Here is a 16,246-nt window from a genome sequence, read left to right on the forward strand (position 1 = left end):
CTTTGCCTAAGACCACACCACTAGCAAGTGCCAGGGGGAGTTTTCTGATTTAAGTTTCATTTAAAGGTCCTGAGTTTAGACCAAAAAAATTAAAAAATTGTCCCTCTCAAAGATTAAATAAATAAACTTCATTTAAAGATCTTGAGTTTAGACCAAAAACAATTTTTTTCCTTCTGAAAGAAGAAACAAATAAATAAAATGTATATGTAAATATCACCAATCATTTTTCAATTTAATTTTATAATGTTTTATTTAGTCTTATCAGTGTTCTAATATTTCTCTACAATGGAAAACCCAGTTTTCTAAATGTCCTCAATTTTACTTTGGCAGTTGTAATAATAACATCAACAATAATAATAATTTTCTCATTAACCTTAAAAATGTACTTTTAAAAAAAAAACATTAAGCCTTGTGAATTCAGACTTGGTTGATTTATTTACATAAAACACAACCCACTAATAAGTATTTGTGTTATTTTAAGAGGTACTTAGATGTTTTATAAAACTATTTGAAAGCTTTAGGGAACTGAGTCTGCATGAAGCCTTGACTCTCCTAGGAAGCACGTGGATACTTGCCTTCTCTCCCTCTTCCACAGCCTGCCGAGTTAATCCTAACTCAAAGGCCCCAGTAAAGTTAAAGAAGCTCTAGGTTTCAAAGTGCCACGAGAGTACCGAGGGCAGGTCAGACATTGGTTGACAACTGTAGATCCCCCAGATCCAAGTCATGCTAAATTTAGCAAACCAACACAATATTCCTTGTTTTTGTCAGTCTTCTGATAGTCAGCTTTCAATGGTATATCATACCATGAGGTAAAATTAACCTAACCTAAAACACCTCACGCACATGAAGCTTCAAGTTATAAGCTGTCCATAAATGTCTAAATATATGTAAATAATTCTGAAAGATCCTGGTGAGCATAGCTGTTGCTCATTACTTAATTATATAATTATTTCCTATAATTTATTGAATGAAAGTATTTCAATTCAGTTGAGGTCTTTTGGTTTTGATTTTGAATAATGAGGAGGAAATAGCAAAAGCCCCCTTACCTTCTTTCATAACCCACACACCACCTTGGGCCTCTGCAGCCTTATTTCCAGAGCTTGACAGTGTGTGTAAAAGCCTGGATGCACGGGTATACAAGGCCCACCACAGTCAGTTGCTGCTCCTCACAAACATTTGGCCTTGAAAAAAGAAAAGAGTAGTAATGTGATAAAAATATACTGTTTATGCTTTATGCACGCACCATTTATTCCCCCACTTTCCACAAAAAACTCATGGCAGCTTACAACAATACAAAAAGAGAGAAAAATACAGGCAATATTAAAAAATTCAATACTGGGAAAAAGAAAAATCTGAATAGATACAATAGACTAGGAGAAATTTAGAAGATAGATTTAAAAGCCATAAGATCCCACATGGTTAGAACAATTGAGCTTCGGATTAAGCTCTGAGCTCTTTGGTAACCAAAATGAAAAAAAGAAACAGAATTAAAAGATTCTCAACATGCATAAAGAAAAAGCAGGCCAATTCATCCAAGGAACTTAAATTTCTCCAGTAAGTTATTTCTGAACAATGTTTTCCAACTGGATGTTTAATTAAATTACACAAGTAATGCCTTTAAACACAAATATTTTTCAACCAGGACCATTATATTAATATTCCTTAAAGAAAGAGTTTATACAAATTTACAGAATTTTAGACACACACCTTTATTTTTTTTAATGTGTAAGCCTAGATAACATTGATAGCCCAGAGAGCCAGAATTCATTTCTTTTCTATCACCTCTTTTTGTAATCTGAGGAATGGTTTCTTAGTGATGAGACAATGATGGTTTTTTATTATATTTCTAGTCCACAGCAATTGTTTTGCATTCAAAATTATGGCAGCCAGTTGGGCCAGTTACTCACCCTCTCTCTGCATTCAAGGACACCTGCTTGCCACACACTGACCCTAACTGGGAACACGAACAATGAACCAGACGTCAACGCTCCTGCCTTCAGTAAACTCACGCTCTAGCTCCTTGTCCATACCCATAATCTAGCCTTCCCCTAAATAACTCTGTGGCTGTGTCCATGATGCACTAATAATAATTGTGATAAATATATAAATAGAGCTTCCCACACTCCATAGCAGTTACATCACCCCCTGAGGTTGCAGTTCCTTTTTGTTATCACTTCTTTCTGTGACTCTGACTAAATCTCACCATCTGATTTCACTTAAAGCCCAATTCCCACTTCCAGTTATATTTCTGAAAGGTGGCTGTTTGGACTGCTAATTTTCACCTAAATTGAATAAAGTTCATGCTGAGCTTTATTTATGAGTTTGCATAGCTCATTTTAATACTTTACGTAAATACTGTAATAAAACAATAAATGTAAATAGTGCATATACGTCAGGCATCAAATCATAAAATCATCAGGAATTGGATAGGAAGCCTAAGGGAAACCCCAGCCCTTTCACTTTAAAAATTCCATACCAGCTTCTCTGCAAGCCGCCCATACCTACGCTTTTACAAGAGCTTACATATTTTTTGTGATCCAATCAGCCCCAATTAGAATGAGTTCACAACAGCTATGTTTTTTCAGTCAGTAGTTGAAACCCTTGTATCTTATCCAGCCTTGAATTTCACTTTGCAGCCTATTTTTTATCCACGCATCCATCCATCCACCCAATCATTCAACCAATACTACGCACCTATGTGCACCTACATGTGTAAAGCACTGTTCTAGAAGCATTCCCCCAGACAAGGATTTGAATATAAACAGTTTATTAGGGAGGTTGAGAACACACAGGTAAGAAGGTGTTGAAATGAAATAGCGAAGAAGATAAAGTCAATAAAAAGATGCATTATCAATATCCATTATAGTAGATGATTAAAACGGCCCTAGCGCGTGGCAGAGTGGTTAAGCACTCAGCTGCTAACCTAAAGGTCAGTGGTTCAAACCCACCAGCGGCTCCATGGAAGAAAGACTTGGTGATTTGCTTCCATAAAGATTACAGCCAAGAAAACCCTATGGGATAGTTCTACTCTTGTTACATGGGTTCGCTGTGAGTCCAAATCAACTCCATGACACCCAACAACAACACTCCCGAAAGGGTGAGGGGCCTTGACATTCATACACTAATTCCCATCAGTGATTTCTTTGGGGGCTACTCCCTCCCCAGCATTTCAGCCAGGTGCACAGGCAGACAGAGTCAGCTTCCAGAACAGAGTAAACCCTCTGGCAAAGAAAAAAAAATGCTAGTGACTGATTGTACAGAAGTCAAGAACGGGGAACCTACTAACAGTTTCAGCTGTGTGTGATATGAAGAATTTTTTTTTTTTTTTTGCACTTACAATCCAATTGAAAAGAGAAGTGAAAAGCACCTAACTACACACCGAACATCAAGTGCTAAGATGAAAGCAATCTGAGGGCTGAAATGCAGATAAAGGAAGCTTACTTAGACTCATTAATTAGGAAAGGCTTCACTGGAAAGGTGACACTGAGACTTGAAGGATGAAGAGAAGTCAGCTATGGAAGGGCCAAAGCAACCCAAACCAAATCTGTTAACATCGAGTCTATTCTGACTCATAGAGACCCTATAGGACAGAGTAGAACTGCCCAATAGGGTTTCCAAGGAGTACCTGGTGGATTCAAACTGCCATCCTTTTGGTTAGCAGCTGCAGCTCTTCATCACTACAACACCAAGGTTTCCACAAGATACACAGAACGACTTTAATCATTTTGTTGTGTTTCAGAGTATGGCATTACCAGAATATTATAGCAGAATTAATTTAGCCAACTAACTGTTTCCAACATTTTGTAACAAAAAATGGGGGAAGGGAAGTGTTATGGATTGAATTGTACCTCCCAAAAATATATGTTGGAATCCTAACCCCTATACCTGTGGATGTAATCTAATTGAATGTAATCACCTTCCATTATGCAATCTAACGTAATATAATCAGTCAATCAGTTGAGGTGATACGGTATAGGGTGGATCCTAAACCTGTCTAAGTTATCCAAAGGTCAAATTAGACACAGAGGGATACACACACAGGGAAAGACAGATGCCATGTGAGGATCACCAAGGAACTAAGGAATGCCCAGTGCTACGAACCCAAAGGGACCCTGATTTGACCTTTTAGCCTCTAGAACTGTGAGAAAATAAATTTCTGTCCTTTAAGGCTATGAACTAGTGGTATTTCTGTTACAGCAGAACTAGCTCAGACAGGAGGGAAGGAACATCAACTTGTTGACCTTGAATAAGAAGGGGAAGCCAGATGTATACCTCCCAAGAACACCAGCCCTACCACCTAAAGTAAAGGCACCAACTTCAGGCACAGCCAGACCAAATCCAAGTACCATTGGTCACCATCTCTTTCAGCAGCAGGGAAGTCAGACTTCTTCACCACTTCTCCCTACCCCTCCCAACCCAGGAGGAGCTGGCTCTGTTAGAGGTAAAGGGAAAAAAGGAGGTGCCTTGGAGCAAGACCACAACCAACACTTACCCTTGCCAGAACCCTCCAAGGTACCATGGCTACAGTTCTAGCCTGTGATGGCAGAGAGGAGGAACCAGATATTGAAAATTTAAGTTTTAAACTAGGCTAGATTCCTGAAGATAATTCAAAAAAGGTTGCAGCAGTACATCGATAGGGAACTGCCAGAAATTCAAGCCAGATTCAGAAGAGGATGTGGAACCAGGGATACCATTGCTGATGTCAGATGGATCTTGGCTGAAAGCAGAGAATACCAGAAAGATGTTTACCTGTGTTTTATTGACTTTGCAAAGACATTTCACTATGTGGATAATAACAAATTATGGGTAGCATTTTGAAGAATGGGAATTCCAAAACACTTAACCGTGCTCATGCAGAACCTGTACATAGACCCAGATGTAGTTGTTCAAACAGAACAAGGGGATACTGTGTGGTTTAAAATCAGGAAAGGTGTGCATCAGGTTTGTAATCTTTCACCACACTTATTCCATCTGTATACTGGTCAAATAATCCAAGAAACTCAACTATGTGAAAAAGAATGTGACATTAGGGTTGGAGGAAGTCTCAACCTGTGATATGCAGATGACGCAACTTTGCTTGCTGAAAATGAAAGAGGACTTTAAACATTTACTGATGAAGATCAAAGACTACAGCTTTCAGTAGGGATTACACCTCAACATAAAGAAAACAAAAATTATCCCAACTGAACCAATAAGCAGCATCATGAAAAATGGGGAAAACACTGAAGTTGTCAACATTTTCATTTTACTTGGATCCACTGTCAATGGCCATGGATACAGCAGTCAAGAAACTAAGCGACATATTGCATTGGGCAAATCTACTGCAAAAGACCTCTTTGAAGTGCTAAAAAACAAAGATGTCATTTTGAGGACTAAGGTGCACCTGACTCAAGCCATCTATTTTCAATCACCTCATATGCATGCGAGAGCTGGGCAATGAATAAGGAAGACCAAGAAGAATTGATGCCTTTGAATTATGGTGTTGGTGAAGAATATTGAATGTACCATGGACTGCCAGAACGAACAAATCTGTCTTGGAAGAAATACAACCAGAATGCTCCTTAGAAGGGAGGATGGAGAGACTTCGTCTCACATACTTTGGACATGTTACCAGGAGGGGCCAGTCCCTGGAGAAGGACATCATGCTTGGTAAAGTAAATGGTCAGCACAAAAGCAGAAGACGCTCAACAAGATAGATTGACACAGTGGCTGCAACACTCAACTCAAACATAGCAATGATTGTGAGGATAGCGCAGGACGACCAGTGTTTCCCTCTGTTGCCACTATGAGTCAGAACCGACTCAACAGTACCTAACAACAGCAACAGCAGATTAAGTTAATAAATAAGAGTGACTGGAAAACCTTAGAATCAACTAATGATACATGGAAAGAATGGGAACGGGGAAACCAACCTAATTGAAAGCAATGATTAGAAAAAATAAAAACAGTTTCATGTGATACCACAGCATGTCCTCCTGGGCTGTCAGTCCAGAGCCAGGTGTCTTATTTTGTGTGATGTGCTGGGCCCTTCTACAGACCCAGCAGCCAAGGCAACATGTGGCTTGGCTCAAGTCCATGAGGGAATCTGTCCTCCCAGTGCTAAATACACAGCTTCCTAGAAATCATCGTCCTAGGCAGCAGTCAGGGGAGGAGAGACAGGGAAGAGGCAGTTTCTAACTTCAAGTGGTGAGCCTGGTTTGGGGGCACCGTTATTCTCCTCCAGCACCTCCTCAAGCCCCACCATTTAAATCTAAGCGACCTCTGCCTGCTTCTGGACACAGAGCCTAGCGAGTGCACAAAGTATCCCAACTCACTACTGCTTGACATTTCTCTACCTTTTCCGCCCCGTCACGTGGTCTAATTTAAAATTTTCACAAAATATTTTTTTTAATTCTCTTTTTAAAATATTTTATCTATCTTTGCTAAATACATTTAGCAGAGGGGTCTCAAGATATAAACTTCCAATTCCATATTGACCAGAAGCCCTGATGTATTTTTATAAACTCTTTTAAATATGATTGTTTTCCTCCACCCTTCTCTAAAACATTACTGCTTCCAACCTAGTTCAGTGGCTGGCCTGGAATGTGTGCAGGAAGTAGTACCTGAATGAGTGAATGCTTGACTGCCTGAAAACGGCTGCAGTGATCAAGGTAACACAAATGAGTTAGCACACAAAAAGCATTAAGTACTGTGCCTCATTCATGATAAATACACAGGAAATATACATATATACACATATATATGTATATACATGTATATACACATATATATAAACTCATTAACTCTGAGGACAAATCTCTTGAAAAATTATTTATAGAATTTAACTTCTATATCATTGCCATTTTGTAATGCAGTGAAACAAATCAAAGAGAATTGTGTCATTTTTAAAAATCAGAACCTAATATGACACTTCCTAATGAAAACACTAATTAAAATTAATAAAATGCACCATATTGCCATTGCTGCCGTCTGACCCTCTATTCCTTTAGGTACGGTATTCTTGTGTGCTCCAATGTTCTGACATAATTTGAAAACAGGTACAACTTTCCTGTTCCTTAAGCTATTAGTATAGTGCTCAGGAGTCAACGAGTAAAAGTAGTGACCTGATGGGTAACATAAGGTATTGAGAAATTAGAGAGAAATCTAAATGAGGGGTAAAAATGAATCCACCCTTATGTTCCAAAAGTTTATTACTATATGCCACTTCCCTCCTTGTTTTAATGTGCCTGATCCCACTACAGCTGCAAATTAATTTTCTCTGCTCCCTAAATGAATTACACGTAACTGTTTCTAAAAATGACTACAGACATGAAAGTCATTTTCACTTAATAACTAACTATTAATCTCATATTTCTTGGTGTCACTTTAGTATGAAATGCAAACGAAAATTATGCTAAACATTGCAAATTTATGGCAAACACCAGCCCTTGATTTATATTATTATAGATGGTTTATCACCAGAAGCAATCTAAACAAAACTCCATCAGATAGATGTTACAATTTGTATTTATTTCTCCCAGCACTAAATGGTTTCTTCAATTTCAAAACTATCATTAATTTCTTATAAATGCAAATCTTTACTTCTTATTTTAATCTACACTGATTTCTCTAAGTCTTCAGAAGATTAGCTTTTACATAAAATATTCAAATAACAATTATAAATGATACTTTGCTTTCCCTGGGCAATCCATTAGTTATAATGCATAAACTGTTTAAAAGGAATGGGTGGTTTATATTGATCAGGGATATAATGGGCTAATAATATACCCTTTTTCCTTTTAGATGATCATCTCACAACTCCAAATCAAATCATAAGAAAAAGCTTTTCCACATTTGTGAATATCTTTGAATTGTGTTGCCAACCTCCTTGATCCTCTACTTTTATTATATTTTCTCTAAAACTCTCTGCAAAGATCTAAGCCACTGCATTTACCTTAATAATGAAAGTTCAAGTATTTTTTTCTTCACTTACTCTTTACCGTCTCCTTGAAGCACCAACACACATGCAGTCTTCATCTGATCACAGACATGTATTCAAGAGCAAAGGAAGCATACAACTCTGACCCATCTCCCTGCTCCAAGAGCTGACCACAACATGTGTTCTCCTGCTCACAGCAAATAATGTCTGCTAAAATTGTCCCGATTTGACGACTTCACTAGTAAAAACTCTTCACCATCTGTGATTGTTAGGGTCTGTGTCAACATGGCTGGGCCATGATTCTCAGTGGTTTGGCAGTTATGATGTAGTTTGGCAGTCATAACATGATGTGATCATCTCCATGATAAGATTTGATATAATGTGATTACCTCCATGATGGGATCTACTATAAGTCGCCAATTCATTGAAAAAGAGTTTCCTTGGATGTGTGGGCTGCATCCAGTATAACTGGGCTTTCCGGCAAGGCTTACAGGCTTTCACTTGCTCTGGATCCTGCAGCTGGCTCTGTTCACCTCACCTCCAATTCTGGGGACTTGAGCTAGCAGTTTACCCGCCCTCTTTTCTGCCAATCTTGGGATTCACTGGTCTTCACAGCCTGTGAGCAAGAGCCTTGCTGTCTGATCTGCCTATTTTGCGTTTGCCAGCCCCTGTGGCTACGTGAATCAGGAGAAGCCTCCAGTCTGGCCCATGGACTTGGGCCATTCCAGCCTCTACAATCTCATCAGCCATTTCCTTGATATAAATCTCTCTCTATATATGTTTATATACTTTACTTGTTTTGCTTCTCTAGAGAACCCAACCTAAGACAGGATTTGGTACCACGAGAGTTGGGTACTGCTCTAACAGATAACCAAAGTGTGGAAAAAGTTTTGAAACTGAATGGATTCAGGCTATGAGAGTTTTAAAGTACCTAACAGTAAAAGCTTAGGTTGCCTCGAAGAGACTGTTCATGGAATTATGGACATAAAAGACAATTCTGGTGAGGACTCAGAAGGACGTGAGGAGAGCTGTTACACTGGAGACAGCGCAGACCCTTAGAATTTTAGAGCAAACCCCTGCCATCCTCTGCAGATAACTATACTTCTCTTGAGAAACAGCTTTTGGCTTGTTACTGGGCTTCGTAGAGACTGGACACTTACCCATGGGCCACCAAGTCACCATGCAGCCTGAGCTGCCCATCACAAACTGGGTGTTGTCTGACACACAGACCCATAAATCTGGGCACCCACAGCAGCACTCCATCATTAAATGGAAGTGGTATATACAAAATTGGGCCAGAGCAGAACCTGAAGGCACAAGTTGCATGAGGAAGTAGTCAAAATGCTTATGGTGTCCACTCCTGTCACATTACTTTCCATCTCCCAGTCTGCACCTATGGCCTCACAGAAAGTTCCTTATGATCAGCTGACTGAGGAAGAGAAAACTCATGCCTGGTTTACAGATGGTTCTGCACGACATACAGGCACCACCAAAATGTGGACAGTGGCAGCGTTGCAGCCCCTTTACAGAACCTCCTTGAAGGACAGTGGTGAGGGGAAATCCTTCCAATGGGCAGAACTCCAAGCAATGCACCTGGTTGTTCACTTTGCTTGGAAAGAGAAATGGCCAGATGGGCAACTGTATACTGATTCATGGGCTGTGGCCAATGGTTTGGCTGGATGGTCAGGGATTTGGAAAGAATATGATTGGAAAATTGGAGACAAGGAGGTATGAGAAAGAGGTATATGGACAGACCTCTCTGAATGGTCCAAAGAAGTGGTGATATTTGTGTCTCATGTGAATGTTCATCAAAGGGTGACCTCGGCAGAGGAAGATTTTAACAATCAAGTGGATAGGATGACACCTTCTATGGAAACCAGTTATCCTCTTTCCTCAGGCACTCCCATCATTGTCCAAAGGACTCATGAACAAAGTGGTCATGATGGCAGGGATGGAGGTTACACACAGGCGCAGCAACATGGACTTCTACCCAACAAGGCTGATTTGGCTACAGTCACCTCTGAGTTCCCAAACTGTCAACAGCAGAGACCAACACTAAGTCCCCAGTATGGCACCAATCCTCAAGGTGATCAGTCAGCAATCTGGTGGCAGGCTGATTACACTGGACCACTTCTATCATGGAAAGGGCAGTGTTTTGTCCTTACTAGAATAGACAAGAGTCGGAAACGACTCGATGGCACTAGTTTTTTTTTAGAATAGACACTGGATATAGATTTGTCTTCCCTGCATGCAATGCTTCTGCCAAAACTACCATCCGTGAATTTACAGAATGCTTTATCCACCATCACGGTATCCCACACAGCAGCACCTCAGATCAAGGGACTCATTTCACAGCAAATGAAGTGTGGCAATGGGCCAATGCTCATGGAATTCACTGGTTTTACCATGTTTCCCATCATCCTGAAGCAGCTGGCTTCATGGAACTATGGAATGGCCTTCTAAAGACACAATCACGGCACCAGATAGGTGGCAATACCCTGCAGGGTTGGAGCAACATTCTCCAGGAGGCTATATACGCTCTAAGCCATCGTCTAATACATGGTGCTTTTTCTCCCATAGCCAGGACTTATGGGTTAAGGAATGAAGGCATGGAAATGGAAGTGACACCACTCACTATTACCCCTATTGACCCACTCATCAAATTTTTGCTTCTTTTTCCCATGACCCTATGGCATGCAGATCTAAGGGTCTTAGTTCCAAACAGAGGAATGCTCCCTCCTGTAGACACATCACTGATTTCACTGAACTGGAAGTCAAAAATGCCGCCTGGCTACTTTGGGTTCCTTATGCATCTGGATCAACAAAGAATGGAGTTACCATATTGGTTGGTGTGACTGATTCTGATTACCAAGAGGAAATAAGACTGATATCATATAATGGAGGCAAAGAAGAGTATGTCTGGAATGCAGGAGATCCTCTAGGGCGTCTCTTAGTACTATCATGCCCTGTGATGTTCAAGAGCAAGTTTCAGAGCCTCTTCTGACATCTATTTTGATCTTTTCTTTCTTTCATGTCTTTTTAATGACCTTTCGTTTTCTTCATGTAGGATGTCCTTGATGTCATCCCACAAGTTGTCTGGTCTTCAGTCATTAGTGTTTAGTGAGTCAAATCTATTTTTAAGATGGTCTCTAAACTCAGGTGGGATATACTCCAGTTTGTACTTTGGCTTTCATGGACTTGTTTCAGTTTTCTTCAGCTTCAACTTAAACTTGCATATGCCCAGTTGATTGTCTGTTCCACAGTCAGCCCCTGGCCTTGTTCTGACTGAGGGTGAGCTTCTCCACCATCTATTTCCACAAATGTAGTCAATTTGATTCCTGTGTATTCCATCCAACAAGGTCCACAAGTACAGTCACCATCTATGTATTTGAAAAAAAGATATTTACAATGAAGAAGTCATTTGTCTTGCAAAATTTTATCATGCGGGATACAAGATAAATATACAAAAATCAGTTGGATTCCTCTACACTATGAAAAAGAACATCAAAGAGGAAATCACCAAATCAATGCCATTTACAGTAGCCACCAAGAAGATAAAATACTTAGAAATAAATCTTACCAGAGATGTAAAAGACTTATACAAAGAAAACTAGAGTATGCTTCTGCAAGAAGCCAAAAGAGACTTACATAAGTGGAAGAACATGCCTTGCTCGTGGATAGGAAGACTTAACATTATAAAAATGTCTATTCTACTATTTAATGCAATTCTGATCCAAATCCCAACAACATTCTTTAATGAGATGGAGAAACAAATCACCAACTTCATATGGAAGGGAAAGAGGCCCCAGATAAATAAGGCATTACTGAAAAAGAAGAACAAAGTGGGAGGCCTTACTTTACCTGATTTTAGAACCTATTATACCGCCACAGTAGTCAAAACAGCCTGGTACTGGTACAACAACAGATACATGGACCAATGGAACAGAATTGAGAATCCAGACATAAATCCATCCATGTATGAGCAGTTGATATTTGACAAAAGGCCCCAAAACAGTTAAATGGGGAAAAGACAGTCTTTTTAACAAATGGTGCTGGCATAATTGCATATCCATCTGCAAAAAAATGAAACAAGACCCAAACCTCACTCCATGCACAAAAACTAACTCAAAATGGATCAAAGACCTAAATATAAAATCTAAAACGATAAAGATCATGGAAGAAAAAATAGGGACAACGTTAGGAGCCCTAATACATGGCATAAACAGTGTACAAAACATTATTAAGAATGCAGAAGAAAAACTAGATAACTGGGAGCTCCTAAAAATCAAAAACCTATGCTCATCCAAAGACTTCACCAAAAGACTAAAAAGACTACCTACAGACTGGGAAAAAGCTTTTAGCTACGACATTTCTGATCAGCACCTGATCTCTAAAATCTACATGATACTGCAAAAACTCAACCGCAAAAAGACAAATAGCCCAATTAAAAAATGGGCAAAAGATATGAATAGACACTTCACTAAAGAAGACATTCAGGTACCTAACAGATACATGAAGAAATGTTCACAATCATTAGCCATTAGAGAAATGCAGATCAAAGCTACACTGAGATTTCATCTCACGACAACAGGGCTGCCATTAATCCAAAAAACACAAAATAATAAATGTTGGAGAGGCTGTGAAGAGATTGGAACACTTCTACACTGCTGGTGGGAATGTAAAATGGTACAACCACTTTGGAAATCGATTTGGCACTTCCTTAAAAAGGTAGAAATAGAACTACCATACGATCCAGCAATCCCACTCCTTGAAATATATCCTAGAGAAATAAGAGCCTTTACACGAACAGATATATGCACACCCATGTTTATTTCAGCACTGTTTACAATAGGAAAAAGATGGAATCAACCAAGGTGCTCATCAACGGATGAATGGATAAATAAATTATGGTATATTCACACAATGGAATACTATGCATCGATAAAGTAACAGTGATGAATCTGTAAAACATTTCATAACGTGGAGGAACCTGGAAGGCTGTATGCTGAGTGAAATTAGTCAGTTGCAAAAGGACAAATACTGTACAAGACCGCTATTATAAGAACTAGAGAAACAGTTTAAACTGAGAAGAAAACATTCTTTTGTGGTTACAAGAAAGGGGAAGGAGGGACGGTGGGAGAGGGGTATTCACTAATTAGATAGTAGATAAGAACTACTTTAGGTGAAGGGAAAGACAGCACACAATACAGGGGAGGTCAGCACAATTGGACTAAACCAAAAGCAAAGAAGTTTCCTGAATAAACTGAATGCTTCGAAGGTCAGCAAAGCAGGGGTAAGGGTTTGGGGACCATGGTTTCAGGGGACATCTAAGTTAACTGGCAAAATAAAATCTATTAAGAAAACATTCTGCATCCCACTTTGAAGAGTGGCGTCTGGGGTCTTAAACGCTAGCAAGCGGCCATCTAAGATGCATCAATTGGTCTCAACCCACCTGGATCAAAGGAGAATGAAGAACACCAGGGACACAAGGTAATTACGAGCCCAAGAGACAGAAAGGGCCACAGGAACCAGAGACTACATCATCCTGAGACCAGAACTAGATGGTGCCTGGCTACAACAGATAACTGCCCTGACAGGGAATACAACAGAGAACCCCTGAGGGAGCAAGAGAGCAGTGAGATGCAAACCCCAAATTCTCATAAGACCAGACTTAATGGTCTGACTGAGACTAGAAGGACCCCGGTGGTCGTGGCCCCCAGACCTTCTGTTGGCCCAGGACAGGAACCATTCCTGAAGCCAACTCTCCAGACATGGATTGGACTGGACAATGGGTTGGAGAGGGATGCTGGTGAGGAGCGAGCTTCTTGTATCAGGTGGACGCTTGAGGCTATGTTGGCATCTCCTGCCTGGAGTGGAGATGAGAGGGTGAAGCGGGTTAGAAGCTAGCGAAATGGACACAAAAAGAGAGAGTGGAGGGAGAGAGTAGGCTGTCTCATTAGGGGGATAGTAATTGGAGGTGTGTAGCAAGGTATATATGGGTTTTTTTGTGAGAGACTGACTTGATTTGTAAACTTTCACTTAAAGCACAATAAAAATTATTAAAAAAAAAAAAAGGCCAAAAAGAAAAAAATTTTATCATGCAATCTCTGGCATCTTTTCTATCAGCAAGGCCATATTTTCCAACTACTGATCCTTCTTTGATTCCAACTTTCAAATTACAATCACTAGTAATTACCAATACATCTTGATTGCATATTTGATCAATTTCAGATTGCAGAATTTGGTAAAAATCTTCAATTTTTTCATCTTTGGCCTTAGTGGTTGGTGTGTAAATTTGAAATATAGTCATATTAACTTATCTTCCTTGTAGGCATATGGATATTATCCTATTACTGACAGTGTTGTACTTTAGGACAGATCTTGAAATGTACTTTTTGATGATGGATTTCATTTCTCCTCATTTTGTCATTCCCGGTCTCAAAACCAATAATGTTTATAAATATATAGAGAGAGATTTATATTAAAGAAACAGCTCACACGATTGTAGGGGTTGGAACGTTCCAAGTCCTTGGATCAGGATAGATTCCTTTCCCAATTCACGGAGTCACAGAAGCTGGTAAACCCAAGACGAGCAGGTTGGAGAGCTGGCATCCCGCTCGCAGGTTGTGACAGTCGAGGAATCGCCAAGGTCGGCAGCCAAGGCCACAAGGTTTCTCCTGAGTCACTGAGCTGCAGGGGCTGGCGAACTCAAGATAGACAGGTCGGGGAGCAGGGCTCTTGCTTGTAGGCCACGAAGATCAGCAAATCCCAAGATGGACAGGTAAGCTGCTAGCTCAAGTCCCAAGAACCAGAGGTCAGACAAGAGACAGCTGCTGGATCCAGAACAAGCCAATAACCTTTGCAAGGCAAGCAGGAAGGCAGGAAGGAAGTAGGTGGCAGAAGGTGGAGAGATGAAGGCTGAGGGGCGGTGAGTCACCACAGGCCCCAGTCACGCTGGTACCATTCAGCAGATTCCATCGTGGGGGCGATCACATATCAAATTTCAACAGGAAAGTGATCACAACATTATACAACTGCCAAAACACTGAGAATCATGGCCCAGCCAAGTTGACACACAATCTTAACCACCACACCCTGCATAGTAGTTCATATGACTGTCTAATTCAAAATGGCCAATACCAGTCAATTTCAGCCAACTAATGCCTAGGATATTAATCTTTATTGCATCCATGTCATTAAGGTTTACTCTACTTTGAGGAGGCAGTTCTTCCTACTCATATTTTGAGTGCCTTCCAACCTGAGGGACTCATCTTCCAGTACTATATCGGACAATGTTCCACTGCTACTACTAAGTTTTTCACTGGCCAATTTTTTTAGAAGTAGATCACCAGGTCCTCTTCCTAGTCTCTCTTGTTCTAGAAGCTCTGGTGAAACTATTACCCAGCTGGCATTTGAAACTGGGTTACCCAGCTGATATTTGAAATACTGGTAGCATAGCTTCTAGCATCATAAAAAAAAAAAAAAAACACGCAAACCACCACAGTATGACAAACTGACAGATGAGTGGTGGTTGGTTGATTTAGGTCCTGTGCTTTCTTTACCTAAAAAAATCTTAGCTCTAACATATGTTCTACATCAAGTCATAGGTAGTGATATCATGTAGCATACCTTGTTCACCAGATCATCTGTAGTGAACAATTTCACATGGGTTTCACCACGTCAAAGATATAAAATTGTTCACTACAAGGACCAAATGCTAACAATAGTTTTCTTCTGCTTATAGGATTATAGGTTTTTCAGGGTTTGTCTGTTAGTTTGTTTTATACTTCATTTATTTCACAGATTTTCTAGGGTGAGAGTGCACACTTACATAATCTGGAAAATTATAGTTTAAAAAAAAAAACAACACATAGAGGGCTGAGTCTCCAGTTTAGTCTTTAAGTATGAGCCAGACTGGCAGGCTGTGAAGGTTTTATACATTTTTAAATTATTTTTTAAAAAATAGAAACGTGGATATTATAGAAATATCTTTTTAAAAAATATCAAAGATGTGATGAAACCTATGTGAAATTGTTCATTACAAATGAGTAAGTAAGCACAAGTAATTCCGTGCTTACTTTGCTTTTTGGGTAATCCATCCTTGCTGCCTATCATGTCTGTCTGGATCAAATAAACTTCCTTCCAGAAACTTAAGTGTGTTCTGATAAATCCTTCTTATACAGGTTAAAAGAATTCAGCCTTCTCTCACTGAAGATGACTACTAGCCTTACTATTCAGCATGTTTGTTTATCACAAATTAAGGTCAGCACTAAAGGAATACATTGCTTAGCCTAGGAGTATGAGGTAGGAGGAAGACAGAAGACTTGG

At 39.8% G+C, this 16,246-nt stretch overlaps 1 long non-coding RNA gene across 3 annotated transcripts in view; it reads right to left on the reverse strand.

Annotated features, from left to right (window-relative positions):
* LOC126066335 (uncharacterized) overlaps nucleotides 1–16,246 on the reverse strand; it is a 292,842-nt gene that overhangs the window by 83,562 nt on the left and 193,034 nt on the right. For all 3 annotated transcript variants that reach the window (XR_007515062.1, XR_007515061.1, XR_007515063.1), the window contains one exon: nucleotides 1,047–1,181. This is a non-coding gene — a long non-coding RNA (uncharacterized LOC126066335). The remainder of the gene's footprint in view (nucleotides 1–1,046; nucleotides 1,182–16,246) is intronic.

The sequence above is a fragment of the Elephas maximus genome, chromosome 23 (genome assembly GCF_024166365.1).
Source record: "Elephas maximus indicus isolate mEleMax1 chromosome 23, mEleMax1 primary haplotype, whole genome shotgun sequence".
NCBI lineage: Eukaryota > Metazoa > Chordata > Mammalia > Proboscidea > Elephantidae > Elephas > Elephas maximus.